The sequence below is a fragment of the Solanum dulcamara genome, chromosome 12 (assembly GCF_947179165.1).
Source record: "Solanum dulcamara chromosome 12, daSolDulc1.2, whole genome shotgun sequence".
Classification (NCBI taxonomy): domain Eukaryota; kingdom Viridiplantae; phylum Streptophyta; class Magnoliopsida; order Solanales; family Solanaceae; genus Solanum; species Solanum dulcamara.
The window spans coordinates 61,674,019-61,688,889 of record NC_077248.1 but is presented as its reverse complement, the minus strand read 5'-3'; the positions used below and the strand labels follow the sequence as shown (position 1 = coordinate 61,688,889).

The 14,871-nt window shown below is 29.3% G+C and overlaps 1 non-coding gene across 1 annotated transcript; it reads left to right on the top strand.

Annotated features, from left to right (window-relative positions):
* Window positions 1-5,914: 5,914 nt before the first annotated feature.
* TRNAL-UAG (transfer RNA leucine (anticodon UAG)) lies at window positions 5,915-5,994 on the top strand. Its single transcript has one exon. It is a non-coding gene; the product is annotated as a tRNA-Leu (tRNA).
* The last annotated feature ends 8,877 nt before the right edge of the window (window positions 5,995-14,871 follow it).

Genomic DNA, 14,871 nt, shown 5'->3' with positions numbered 1-14,871 from the left:
GTTATTTTATGAAAAATACCAAAAGTAACCTTCAGGATAAATACATGATAATATCTTACTTGCATCCAATGATAAGAAAATGATATATGAGGTGAAGTAATTTTTCTCTAAAAATTTTGATATAAAAGACATGGGTTATGCATCTTATGTAATTGGCATTAAGATTTATCGAGATAGATGTTAAGGTACCTTAGATCTATCTGAAGAATCCTATATCAATAAAATTTTAGAGAGGTTTCAAATTGTTCGCCAAGTATAGCTCCTATTGTGCAGGGTGACAAGTTCAATTTGTATCAGTGCCCGAATAATGATCTTGAGAAGAAACAAATGAAGGACATTCCATATGCTTCTGCTGTCGGAAGCTTGATTTATGCTCAGGTTTGTATAAGATCTGACATAACATTTGTTGTTGGAATGTTAGAAAGATATTAGAGTAATCCAGTTCTTGACCACTGGAAAGTTGTAAAGAAAGTCTTAAGATATCTTCAAGGGTCAAAAGAGTACATGCTTATGTACAAATTAGAAAAAGACTTGGAAATCATTTGCTACTCTGATTCAGACTTTGTTGGCTGTGTTGATTCATGAAAATCAACTTTAGGATATATTTTTATGTTAGCCAGTGGAGCTATATCTTGGAGAAGTGCCAAACAGACTCTGGTTACTACTTTCACTATGGAGGCTGAGTTCGCTTCTTATTTTGAGGTTACCTCACATGGTGTATGATTGAAGAGTTTCATTTCTGGGCTTAGAATTGTCGACTCTTTATCTAAGCCATTAAGGTTATATTGTGAAAATTCAGTTGCTGTCTTTATGGCTAAGAATAACAAAAGTGTTAATCGAAGCAAGCATATCGACATCAAATATCTAGCCATAAGAGAACATGTTAAAGATAAGAAAGCGCGGTTTTTGAACACATTAGCACTGAAGTAATGTTAGCTGATTCTTTAACTAAAGGCATGCCACTGTACAAATTTAAGGATCATGCATTCACAATGGGACTTAGTTCCACTATGTAAAATTTTGTTGTAACAATGAATGTTTATCAAAGTCTATTTTATATCATATTTCTCGTATTTGTAACCATGTGCACATTCAGTTTATTTTGAGAAATATCGCTAAAACTATGGACCTAGAATAAATATTGAGTTTATTCATTAATTTATATGAGCTAAAGTTTAAAAGCATAATGCATTGTAATACATGGAAGATACTACTCGCTCCTAGAGGAACTATCACCATAATTCATTCCTGTATTATATTTCATTAGTGGGATTAGAGTATACGGACCAAGTGGGAGAATGTTGAAATTTATTGAGGATGGTCTGTACCACCTCCTCTTCTTCTCTACAAATGCTCTTAACTTTATCCACTTCTACCCAACTGCTCGCAACTCCCGCTAACTTTCCACTAATGAAAATTGTCGGTAATTATTCTTTATGGTAGAACAATTATAAATAGGAAATCTTTGGTTATAGGTCCCTAAGTACAATCTTCTTTAAACTTTCATACCATCTAATAAGGTTGAGCGCTTAGAAGACTTACCGAAATTGAAAGAAGAAAACCGACGACTCCGACTATAAACTTAACGATTGCTGGAGGTATCTGATTCGTCTTATTTTCGTTGCGCTATTGCTCTGTAATCTCTTACAATATACACAATTATAGACACATTACATATGCAGGGGACTAACTACCTACATTACATATAGCTACATTATATATACATGTGACTATGTAGTTGAATTTTTATTTTGTTTTGCGACAAGATACAGTTGTGTAAGATACCCTATTTTTCATGCAAGTAGTATTCGTATATATGAAGACAATAAAATTTGAACTAAACATACTCATGAGAGTAATTCTTCTTGTGCAAGCAGTCATTCTTAAAGAACAAAATTCTGACACAGATTGGCGTGTAAATTTTTGTGGTTTAAGATTTAATTCCAAAAGCATCTCAAAGACAGAATTGGAAGCAAGGATAAATTGAAATGGATATTTTGAGGGACCTATAAATTCATGATCTTGGAAGCAAGGAGAAATTGAAAAAGACACAATTATCTTCTTGACTTTGGTTTTTTTTAAATCAAAATCGATAATGGGCCAATGTTTGAAGGTGTAAGTAGCCAACTTGTGAAGGACAACCCTCTCTGGTCCTACAACTACAATTAATGGAAAATTGGCTTGTCTTATGTTTTTGTTTTCTTCATGAAAAACATAAATAAAAGACGTAATTAGTACGTTATTCATTTCATGTTAAGTCGACTAAATGATTTGAAGTGTCAAAACACTTAATTTTTCACAATTTAAAATTGAATTTTTATTTTATCCTTTCAAAAATTAACTTATATTTGTTCTATTTTGCACCCAAAGATGGTCTACATGGACATGTTGAAGACGTTCCATTGTCTCTACTTTTTTCTGATCCTGCTATGTTTATGGCGGAATTAGAATATTTAATTTAAAAAATTTAAATTATACTTTTTTTTACTTATTAAATTTTAAATATATATATTAATTGTACATTTTAGATTTTGAAGTATTTGTAATATAATTTTAATTTTATTCATATAAATACATATGTTAAATCAAGATTACTTAATTTCACAAAACTTATAAGATATGATTAATATTGTAGGTCCGCCTGGAGAGAGATATGTTATTAATACGCACTAACTTCCCTAGGTCTTACATATATTCATCTTTGACCCCTTTTCAACATGCCATCCTTCTTGATCCTTTGCCTTCTCTTTTTTATATACAACAAAAGAAATCTCTAGATCTCTCACTCCCAACTAACTAATTAAGTCGCGAACAATCAATCATTATACTGTAAAAGTTTGGTACAATCCTATTGAAATTTTTGATTTGTAAGAATGAGAGGTAGAGATGTATCAAGAGGGTTTCTAGCGATAAAAGTAGGTCAAGTAGAAGAAGAGCAACAACGATTCATCGTTCCTGTTTCATTCTTTAATCATCCTTTATTTATGAAATTACTCAAAAAAGCTGAAGAAGAGTATGGATTTAATCAAAAGGGAGCTATAACTTTCCCTTGCCATGTCAAAGAGTTTCACAACATTCTGAGCAAGATTAATAAAGACCATCATCATCATCACCATCGCCATCTTCATGTGCCATGTTTTAGGGTTTGAGATAATCATTTTCTTCTTTTTTTTCTTTTAATTTCTTTTGTTGGTCATGTAGTAAATGAACTACATGGTTTGAAAAGGGTTCTGTTGAATCTATTTCATGAAAAAGTTATACATATTTTTGTATGTATGTAAAATATAATTTTAATTTGTGGAATATTCCCGATACATGATATAGACGAATATATAAACGTCTAATGTAGTGATTACAAAAAAAAAAGGTGGACAAAAGATATTGATTAAAATGTTGAAAAGATTTTCTGTCTTTTAAATTAGCTTGGAGAAAAATATTTGTGAAAAAAACTTTGTATTAGTTTTATATGATCTACCATCGAGTTCTTTTAGTTCACAAAAGAAAAAGAAAACATTTTTATTTGATTTGGGAAATCAAAATCTCTATATGATGTTTGTTAGTCCAACCTAACGACTTAATTAAGGGCCTATCTAGTTTTAGTAAAAATATCCAAATTAATTTTTATTACATAAAACTGAAAATAACGATGTTTAGAATAATTAATATAAAAATCAAACTATGATATTTTCAGACTGCTAAAATATGATGTGACGTGATTTGAAATGTGAGGAGAATTATGTTAATGAAGGAAGCAAAAAATTTTACTAATCAGAAATGTTAAAATATTTAAAAGTAGACACACTTAAAAAAAATAAGCAGAGTTAACTCAACATATATTTATACATGAAATTAAAATTTTAATTTAACTAAATCGTTTAATTTTTTAATAAAGAGAGATCAATTGATACTACACTTTATCACAGGTGGCTCCGCGCCTCTGCCATTCGCCATATCATAAGAGGTTGTTTGATATTTGTGATAAAGAATAATATCTCAAAATAAAATTTGGGATTAGTATCATTCCTTATTTGACTTGATGTATTTTGCTAATTCCAAGATCATTTTATCCCATCATTTATTTTAATAAATTATAGAATTACTAATCCATATAATGGTGGAATAAAATACTTTAATGAAATTTGGGATATTCATACTTAAATCATACTTTATTAGGGTCTGTTTGATGACGACACACATGTGCCCTACCTTCCATTCGTCATGAAACTTGAAATTGTTTTCACTAATACTATATACTTGCTCTGTTCAATTTATGCAACGGTATTACAGTTTTGAAATTTAAAATTTTATACTTTGATCATAAATTCGGATATAGAAATTTTAAATTTATTGAAATAAAATTTATCTATTTAAAATTTATATAAAAAATATTATAAATCAAATAGATAAACTTAGCTAACTTTTAAAATTTGACTATACAAATAAATTGAAATGAAAAAATAGTAAATTTTAAATAGGTTGATCACAAATATTTAATATAATATCAAAAGCAAGTGAGAAATCATAGATAATATATTCATGTTTTTAGTCCATAAAAAATAATTTAGCTAGGCATAAGGGATCGCATATGGTTGATATAATTAAGTGTTGGTGTATATATCATAAATTATAATATATTATAATTGAAAAATAAAATAAATAACAAATAAATAAATAAATATTTAGGTTAAGGCACATATAGCTCACTTTTTTTAGGGAGATTCAAGTCCACCGCGGTATATCTACACCAATTCAGCAGTATATTTTTGACTTGTTCCCTTCAAGATACAACAACAACAACATTGTACAGCTCAAAATAACTTCGGATTAGTTAAAGAGTTCAAAACTCCATCATTAAAACACCTTTCTTCAATATAAAATTACTCTCTTTTGTTTAGTAAATTAATTGAAGATTTAGAATATTTTTGTTTGTCTCAACTCTATCTTTCACTACTGTTACCTCACAATATAAACAATATAATACTTTTCATCTACTTCTCATATTTTTTCTCACTTACAACACAAGGAAAAAACACCCTTTATATAGGTGCAGGATTTCTTGCACAAATAAAAGTCAAGAACATATAGATAGTCGTTAAGGACTAGTGGGGTAATTAGTGATAAATCATAACATTAGTGGTTAAATGAATTACACCAAAAACTGATGACCATCGTCTTGTTAATTTATACTCACTAATATATACACTTTAATATTTTAATTTAATATTAAAATACATAAACATCAATATTAAATGATTAGAAAAGTACTCTCCTCTAAAAGCTTAAAGCTATAAATGAGAGACAACATGCAAAATGGTGTCTTCAACACTTCATATGCTAATATTTCCAGCTGCAATATAATCATGTGGATAATTTGTCGACACTTATAAAGAGGAGGCTAAAATCCTATATTAGAGGATCGTGAGTTCAGAACTCATAACTCAAAATTCGACATTCTTTTTTACTTGGAAAAACGGTTAGCTATATAATTCACTTGTTGAAAATTCGGGGAAAAAATGACACTTTTAATAACTGATTTTTTTTCCTTGAAGACAATAAGGTAATAATTTTTTTCTTTATTCTACAAATTCTCTTGAAGACATATGTAGAGAGTATTCTTCTTTACTTCTAAGCGTTGTTTCTCCTAATGTTATCTGTTTCTTTTTTAAAAAATAAAATATAAATACTAAATTGGCATGTTTCACATTTTAGATATTTTTGGTAAATAGTTTCATAATTTGCATTCTTCTATTTTCTTTCTTGAGATTTACCATATTCAAGGGTAATATGTAACTATTGAATTCTGCTTAACTTTGTTTTCATTGAATCCTTTTTTTTTTTTTGGTATACTTTAAGTGAATATTGCTTAATCTAAGTAATTAAATATTAAAAACATCATAAAATTATTTAAACATATGACAGTTTGGCCGAGTGGTCTAAGGCGCCAGATTTAGGCTCTGGTCCGAAAGGGCGTGGGTTCAAATCCCACAGCTGTCATTTTATTTTAGTTTTTTAATAAAACATAATTTGGGTTTTAATCACCACCTCATAACAATAACTTTTGACAAAAATTAGATAAAATATTACCCGATTATCAGTTTTTTTACCCAGTAATCAATGATCACCCGAAATGGTCATTCAGACCACTTTGGTTTGTAGGAGGTACATTTATGAGGTATGAAAAGGCCATGAGCTTGATTAATTTTTTTTTTATTTATTTAAATACACAATTGATTTTTATCATATTCTCTAAAAAATTCTAAAATTTTAAAAAAAATTTACTCTCTTCTATTCTCGGATACATCACTTTACGTGATGTATCGAGACGTATGTGATGTAGGACGTTGAGTAATGTAGTCAGAACTGAGACGCAATGTATCGGGATATACCAAAATATAAGACGTGATGTATGGGGACGTTCTGAGATGTTTTCAAATTCCACCAAATTTAAGAAATTTTTATAATTTGGAAAAGAGTAGGGATAGGATGTAACTAGCTCTTAATACTATGAGATTTGTGTATTTCCTAAAAAAAAAGCCCATGACCGAAGAAGACAATTGGTACGGGGCCAAATGGAAAACTTTAAGGAAAAACTATCTTATTAGACATACATTCATACTATATATACTAATTTTATCTATACTTTTAAATAATTATGTATCTTACCATTAATTAAAAGTTTTCTATCATATATTGACGAAGATTTACCTAGATACATATATTTTTGCTACAAAATATACTAAAATAGGAAAAGAGGCGAGCGTGATGGGGAGAGAGGTGAGTGAGATAGTTATGTATCCCAGATACATGTAAATCACATTTGGTACACATTAGATACATGTATCTATATGTCTCTGGTGTGATTCACATATATCTGAAACAATGAATACATAAGAGAGTGACAAACAAGATGGGAGAGAGGTAATCAAGATTTGTTATGTATTCTAGATACATGTGAATCCTCTTGGATGCAGTGTATCTAGAATAAATTAAACTTAATTTTGATCTCATATATCCCGAGATACATGTATGTGGACGAACTAAAATCGGGTATGATTCGTAAGATTGCAAACTAGCATGTATCTAAGTAATTAGTTCATAAACCAGTGAAATTTCTGTAAGTTTTCCAAACTTTAAACCAAGAAACAGGTAAATGAATAAGGGCTATAGTTTCAAATATACAATAAGACAAGTAGTTTACAATAAATATTGTTATGTTTTTATTCACAATAAAAAATAGCTAAAAGTCATAGAAAATATACATCGACTATACATTAGAATACACTCAAAAAGCTAAATACAACTTACTTATATATGAATTATACACTGACTATACGTTATGATACACTCAAAAAGTTGTATATAGTTTAACTATACGTGAAGTATACACTAACTATTCAATATCGACCAACTCAAAATCTCCTCTAAACAATTTCAAATTTTAGATAAGAAATTTTCTCGATGTTTCAAGTATTTTGATATATAATTTACTTGAAACGATTAAAATTTCCAGTTCGTCAAATTTTAAAGAAAGAAGAAGATGATGAGGACGGACGAAGCAGCAACAACAGCATAAGAAGAAGACGCAGAAGAAGGAAGAAGAAGAATATATATATATATATATATGATTCTAATTGAAGCCTCATTCTTTAATCTATCTCCATCTCCATGTTTATTAAAATTTCTATGTTGTACCTATAGAAAATTAACAGAGAAGTAGAAAAGTAACCATGAAAGACAGAGCATGCGAAAGAAAAATACAAGAACTCATCGTTGTAGAGCTTTGAAGCTCAAATTTTAAAATTCGACTTGCTGAAAATGTGTGAATCATTTTGAATGTATAATATATCAAAAGATTTGAAAAGAGGGGCTCCATCATATCTAAAATTTGGGAGTGTATAGAGTTGAGTTGAGTTGGTTGGAATTAAAAAAAAGGTTGTTGAGAAAAATGAACTGATGTAATGTATAAAAATTGTATAAATAATATATATATATACTATTTATACAATAGCAATACATTATATATACATGATACCATTTTAGTTGATTTTTTTTCCCGCTTGTATAGTTACATAAGAAGCCTAATCTTTTGTATAAGTCAGAAGAGATTATTATTTTACGTCCTGAATCAGGTTCCACAACTAATTTTTCCCTGATTTTTGAATTCGATTAAGCTAAATGCTCTTATGTGAAAAAAACTTTTGCATTATCAATTCAATTCAACAATGTATGCGATTAATACTTTATTTACGAAGTAACTATATCTAGCTTGTTCTAAAAATTTATTTGTAAGTCAATGGTATTAAGTAGACTACCCTACAAATTAGAAGATTAGATAAATAGAACAAGTTATATAAAACCTAAAGGAATTAAGCACAATTGACATAGAGATTTTTATATTGGGTAGGATCATAGATGCGGTGCATAATCTAGTGCCCTTGGATTACCCGGATTTCATTGGAGCTTTGAATGTGTCTTGATTATATGGATAGTATTGATGTGAACTCCAGATTCAAGTTCATTGTTGGTCATAGCCTCTACTAGTGTAGCTAGTAACCTATATATATTGAATACAACGCATTTATAAGATGAAAGAGTGACCAAACCCCAACCCTGACCCCGAGACTCAATCTCAACCTGTGACTCAACAAAGTTACGGGTTGATATTTGGGTAGGGTCTCTAGAAGGGGAAGAGCCACCTTGTATCCACCTTTCATCCGAACTTTCTTCGATGGAAAGTTATATTATATTTATCAATGATTAAAATAATTTTTTTATATACATTGAACCCCTAAGTGAGAATTCTAACTGCGCCACTGATCTCTAGAGATTGAAAATGGGATGGGGCATGGCGGGGTTTAGGTTGTGGGGTGGCGTGAGTTTTAGATACTTCATAGTGCAAGCAAAAAAAATTTAGCACTCCCGCTTCTCTTCTATCAATTTGTTTATCTACTGTGTCCTTTAAAGGTATTTTTTTTTACCCAATTTACTTTATTATTAAGTACTATTTGCTTATGATTAATAATATTTTTAAACACCAAACACTTAATATCCATCTTTTTGTTTCCAAAATTAAACTAATTACAATTTTCCCTTTTGTTCATATTATTTGCCTATATACGTAAAGAGGCCGCACTAACGTTTTCTAGATGCTATGAACAGGATAAATGGGCCTTAATAACAAAATAGTAAAGAGAAAAATAACTTAGGAGCCCATTTGAATTGGCTTATAAGTTGAGTTGTTTTCAATTTTTTTGAGTGTTTAGCTGATAATTTAAAATTAGAAAAAATTATTCTTTTACACATATTCTAATATCATATTTATTTGTATTCCCTATCATACCAAAAAATATCCAAAATTCCTCTTTTTTCCTTTAACTCTCTCTCCCTCACTGATACATCACTCTTCTTCCCTAAATCCTCACCTAAATTCGCTCCTCTTCATTAGTTTTTGAGATTTTGAATTTTTGAGTACATCTGTTACTCAATTTCAAGGTTCTAACTAAGGTATATTTAATTTTTTCCTTATCTGGAATCTCACTTCATTCTCATTCAATCTGATTTCTCCTAAAATTTGTATCGTTTGATTTCTTTTGTAAATCTTTAAAAAATCTTCTAAAATTGGTATCCTTTGCTTTCTTCTGTAAATCTTTCTATTTTTTAACTCATATCTTCAATGATACATATGAAATCCGTTCATGGTCTCACACAGTTGAATAAAAATTAAGAAATTCTTGTTTCACTTGGTTCTGATTCATCTTGGGAAGATTACGACGAGGTTACATCCAAACATCGTAATGATCCAGCAGTGATGGATAAGCTACGTGAGAAATTGAAGTGAAAAACTCCAGTTAAACATGCACCCAAAGAACTAGACAACAAGATTGAAAGGGTTACAACACGCCCTAATCTCCCAAAGGTATGGGTTCAATTAAGTTATTTTTTTAATGTCGTTTTTATGAAGGTTTTTTTATTCTGATACATATTGTTTATGTATCAAATTTTTATGTATCAAGCGTTAACGCTTCTGATACATAGTGTTTTTTTAAAATGTCATTTTTTTCTGGAGATTTACTACTTCTGATACATTGTGTTTAAGTGTCAATTTCTATTGTATCAAGTTTTAATAATTTTGATACATCTACATTTATGTATCATATTATAATTTATGAAGGCTTATTGCTTTTGATACATCTTCTGTATGTATCAGATTCTCATGTATCAAATATTTTAATGCGTCTGATACATCGTATTTATGTATAAAATTCAAGTTGTATTTAACCATTTTTTATGTCAATGCAGGAAATGAAGTACATCATCAAAAAGATTATAACCATTTTTTTGTAATAGTAAATATTTTAGATGTATCTGCTGTTTTAATGTATCTGATACATTAACTGTAATGTAGCAGAATCAGTAAGCAGCTGAAATGTAATAATCTTTCCATATATCAATTGAAAAGATTTGTATATTTTTCTCATCTGTCAAACTCGAATATAAAATCAAAGTTTATGTATCATATTCTAATGTATCAAACTTGACTGCCCGGGGCATCTTGCTTATGTATCATAATAACATTTACCATTTTTTAATGAATCTGATACATATACTTTTGTATCACATATATGTAATAATTAAACTTCACATATATGTATCAGTACTTATGTATCAACTACACAACTAATGTATCTATACTGATGTATCAGTATATAATTAGAACATGTTATACCTAACTAATTAATCAACAACCTGCAGGAAATAAACTTCACATATATGCATCAGAACTGATGTATCAACTGTAGAACTGATGTATCAGTATTTAATTAGCACATGTTATACCTAACTGATGAATCAACAATTCACAGGAAATAAATTTCACATATATGTATCAAACGTATGTATCAACTACAGAACTGATGTATCCGAACTAATGTATCAGTATTTAATTAGCACAGGTTAAACCTAACTGATGTATTAAAAAACTGTAGGAAATAAACTTCACACATATGTATCACAACTGATGTATCAACTACAGATCTGATGTATCAGAATTGATGTATCAGTATTTAATTAGCACAGTTTATACATAACTGATGTATCAAAAACCCGCAGGAAATAAAATTCACATATATATATCAGAACTTATGTATCAACTACAGAACTGATGTATCAGTATTTAATTAACACAGGTTATACCTAACTAATGTATAAAAAAACTACAGGAACTAAACTTCACACATATGTATCACAACTGATGTATCAACTACAAATTTGATGTATCAAAATTGATGTATCAGTATTTAATTAGCACAGTTTATACATAACTGATGTATCAAAAACCCGCAGTACATAATTGATGCTTTGTTTTTTGGCTTGAAACTTCATGTACATAACTGTTGCCTTTTTTAACCAATTAATCTCATTAATTAAATCAATAATTGCTTTAAAGAGCCAACCATACTTTATTTCAATCTACTATCCATAAATAGCTGATGTGCATTAACTATTCTATAGCTAAAGTTGATGTATCAGATACATAACTTATGTATCAACAAAACTGAAAAAAGTCGAAATCGACTTTTGTTTGAATTGATGCTCTATTTTTTCCATTGGAGACGATGCTCTGTTTTTTGGCTTGAATCTTCATGTACATAACTTTTGCTTTTTTTTTAACCAATTAATCCCATTAATTAGATCAATAATTCATTTAAAGAACCAATCATACCTTATCTCAATCTACTATCCATAAATAGCTGATGTACATTAACTATTCTACAGCTAAAGTTGATGCATCAGATACATAACTTATGTATCAGCAAAACTGGAAAAAAATTGAAATCGACTTTGGTTTGAATTGATGCTTTGTTTTTCCATTCGAGACGATGCTCTATTTTTTAGCTTGAATCTTCATGAACATAACCGTTGCTTTTTTTAATAAATTAATCTCATTAATTAGATCAGTAATTCATTTAAAGAATCAATCATACCTTATATTAAGATACTATCCATAAATAGCTGATATGCATTAACTATTCTACAGCTAAAGATGATGTATCAGATACATAACTAATGTATCAGCAAAACTGAAAAAAATTGAAATCGACTTTAGTTTGAATTGATGCTCTGTTTTTTTGCTTGAATCTTCATGTACACAACCGTTGCTTTTTTTAACCAATTAATCTCATTAATTAGATCAGTAATTGATTTAAAGAATCAATCATACCTTATATTAAGATACTATCCATAAATAGATGATCTACATTAACTATTTTACAGCTAAAGTTGATGTATCAGTTACATAACTAATGTATCAGCAAAACTGAAAAAAGGAAAATCGGGTAAATTTGGTACGATGAGGGATGTATAGTAATTAGACTTTTTCATTATGGGATTTAGGTAAAGTTTACTTAAAATTATTTTGTACTTAAAAATAAGTCCAAAAAATAATTAGCCCTATTTAACTTAGCTTATTTAAAATAACTTACAAGCTGAAATCAGCTTATAAGCCAAGAAAAACATAAGTTGGGATACACAACTTTTTTTTTGGCTTATAAGCTGCTTTCAGCTTATAAGCTATTTTAGATAAACAAACTCAAACATGCACTTAGTGTCAAACTGATACTAAATCATTAGTTCAATTAATAGAAAAATGAAAAAGAATTTTATCAAATTTATTTTATCTTATAAAAAGAGAATCAATGTGTCCCGGGTTAAAAACAAAAACATTTATATGAGGGTTGGGTTGGGTCGGAGTCTTCACAGATTTGCCAAACAATCGCTCTACCCTGCTTCATTATCATTTTTACGAATCATAAGGTCACGGGATCAGAATTTTGGCTTCGCTTTTAAGGTTGGGTCTCGAAGTTAGGATTGAATTTCGAATTTGATCTCAATCTCGAATTGGGGTTGGAGTTATGTTCTGGATCGGTATGGGGGTCGAGTTCTGCATCGAATCGACATACAGGTTCGTGTCCAGAGTCATAATATTTGTTTAGATATCCTAATTCCTAGTGACCTTTGGGACAATATTTTCTTATTACTAATTAAATATTAAAAAATAAATAAGAAAGCACTTAATTTCTAGAAAAAATGAAAACAATTTGTTTTTTCGTACTCCACACACCCTAAATCTTTTTGTAATCAGATAACGAGGCACATATATATTTTGTGGTCAACCCATGACAGGTGGCAAGTTGGGTTCTGTCATTTTGTATATAAAACTATTTTATTGAGAAAAAAAAAGGTGATAAATAATATATAATTGTAGACAGAAATTAACCACTTTCTTGCAAGTGTTTTCCACTAAGGCCTTTATTTTCATCTTCCAATTATATAGTAGATCTAACCATTGAATTTTTAAAAAAAATCCATTTCCTATTTCTAATACCTAACCATACAAGCCATTCAGTAAAAAAAAAAAACTCATTATTCTAACAAATCTTTTATTAAAGCTTAATTGGCTTATGAAATGTAACCTCCTTTGTGTTATGAGTTTAAATTTTATACATCGATAATAATTCTTTTTATCACTACTATAATTTAACTTGTTATAATAGATTGATAGTCTATTTTAATAATTTTATAAGATCACTATGCATACATGCTTGATATGGAAAATTATTTGTCGTTATACGTCTAAGACAGTGTAACAAATTTTTATGTAGTGCATAGAACATAAGGGTGTGATATAGACATACTAGACTTGTACTAGTATAAAATTGTCTACATCACATTTTTAAGGGTGCAATCTTTTTTAAAACTTTGCCTGAATGCGAGAGATTTTGTACACTAATCTATATTTTTTTTATGTTAATTAGTTGACTAGTCCGTCCAAGAGACCAAAATTCATCCATGAAACTCCAGATAATAGTTCTTGGTCAAAGTACCCCAACACATGGATTATTTTATAGATTATCAAAACAAAGATAATAACAAAATATTTTGTTCTTGTTAGGCATTCATTGGAAAGACAAACTAGATCACATGGTGGACTAAAATGGTTTTGCACTTTACAGGCACACCAAACTTTCCTCTTCCTTTGTCTTTTTTTCTTTATTCTCTCTCTATATATAAATTACCTTTTAAAGTTATACCGAAAAGTTAGTTACACATTTAAACTATTATGATAACCTATTATATATTTAAACTATCTAAAAGTAAATTTATTACCCCCCTAAAATTGACGTGGCAAAAAATATTTAAAAAAATTGCGCGTCAGACTAAAATTAAAGTAAAAAAAATTAAAAAAAATTAAATTACCCCACCCCCACGTTTTTTCTTCTTTACACCCCCACGTCTTTATTTTACAACACAATTCTTTATTTTTCATCACGTCTACCCACCCTTTTCTTCTTCACACTCCACCCATTATCCTCTTCTTCACACCCCACTTTTGCTTTCCTCCATTTATTCCCCATTTTGAATTTTTTTTTCTTTCAAAACTCATTAAGAAGAAGAAGAATTCTAGCTAAAAACCTATAAGTTAAACCTTTTTTATTCCACTTTAGATATGGAAGGAGGGTGAAACTGATTTTGATGGAGAAGACGATTAGGGTTCGGGGTAGGGGGGGTCAGATGGATGGTGTTATGAGAGTTTTAATAATTAATTAGGAGTTAATTAGTATAAAATACAGTTAATAAAAAAAAGAATATAAAAAAATATAATTTCTATCGTAGAGCTGACGTGGCGGAGAGTGTAATACATCACATACTGTGAGAGTGGTGTTATACGTCTAAGGGGGTAAAAAATTCACTTTTGGGTAGTTTAGGTGTGTAATAGATCGTCATAATAATTTAAGTGTGTAACTGACTTTTTGGTACAACTTCATGAGGAAATTTATGCTTTTTCCCTATATATATAAGTTCTTTCTTTTC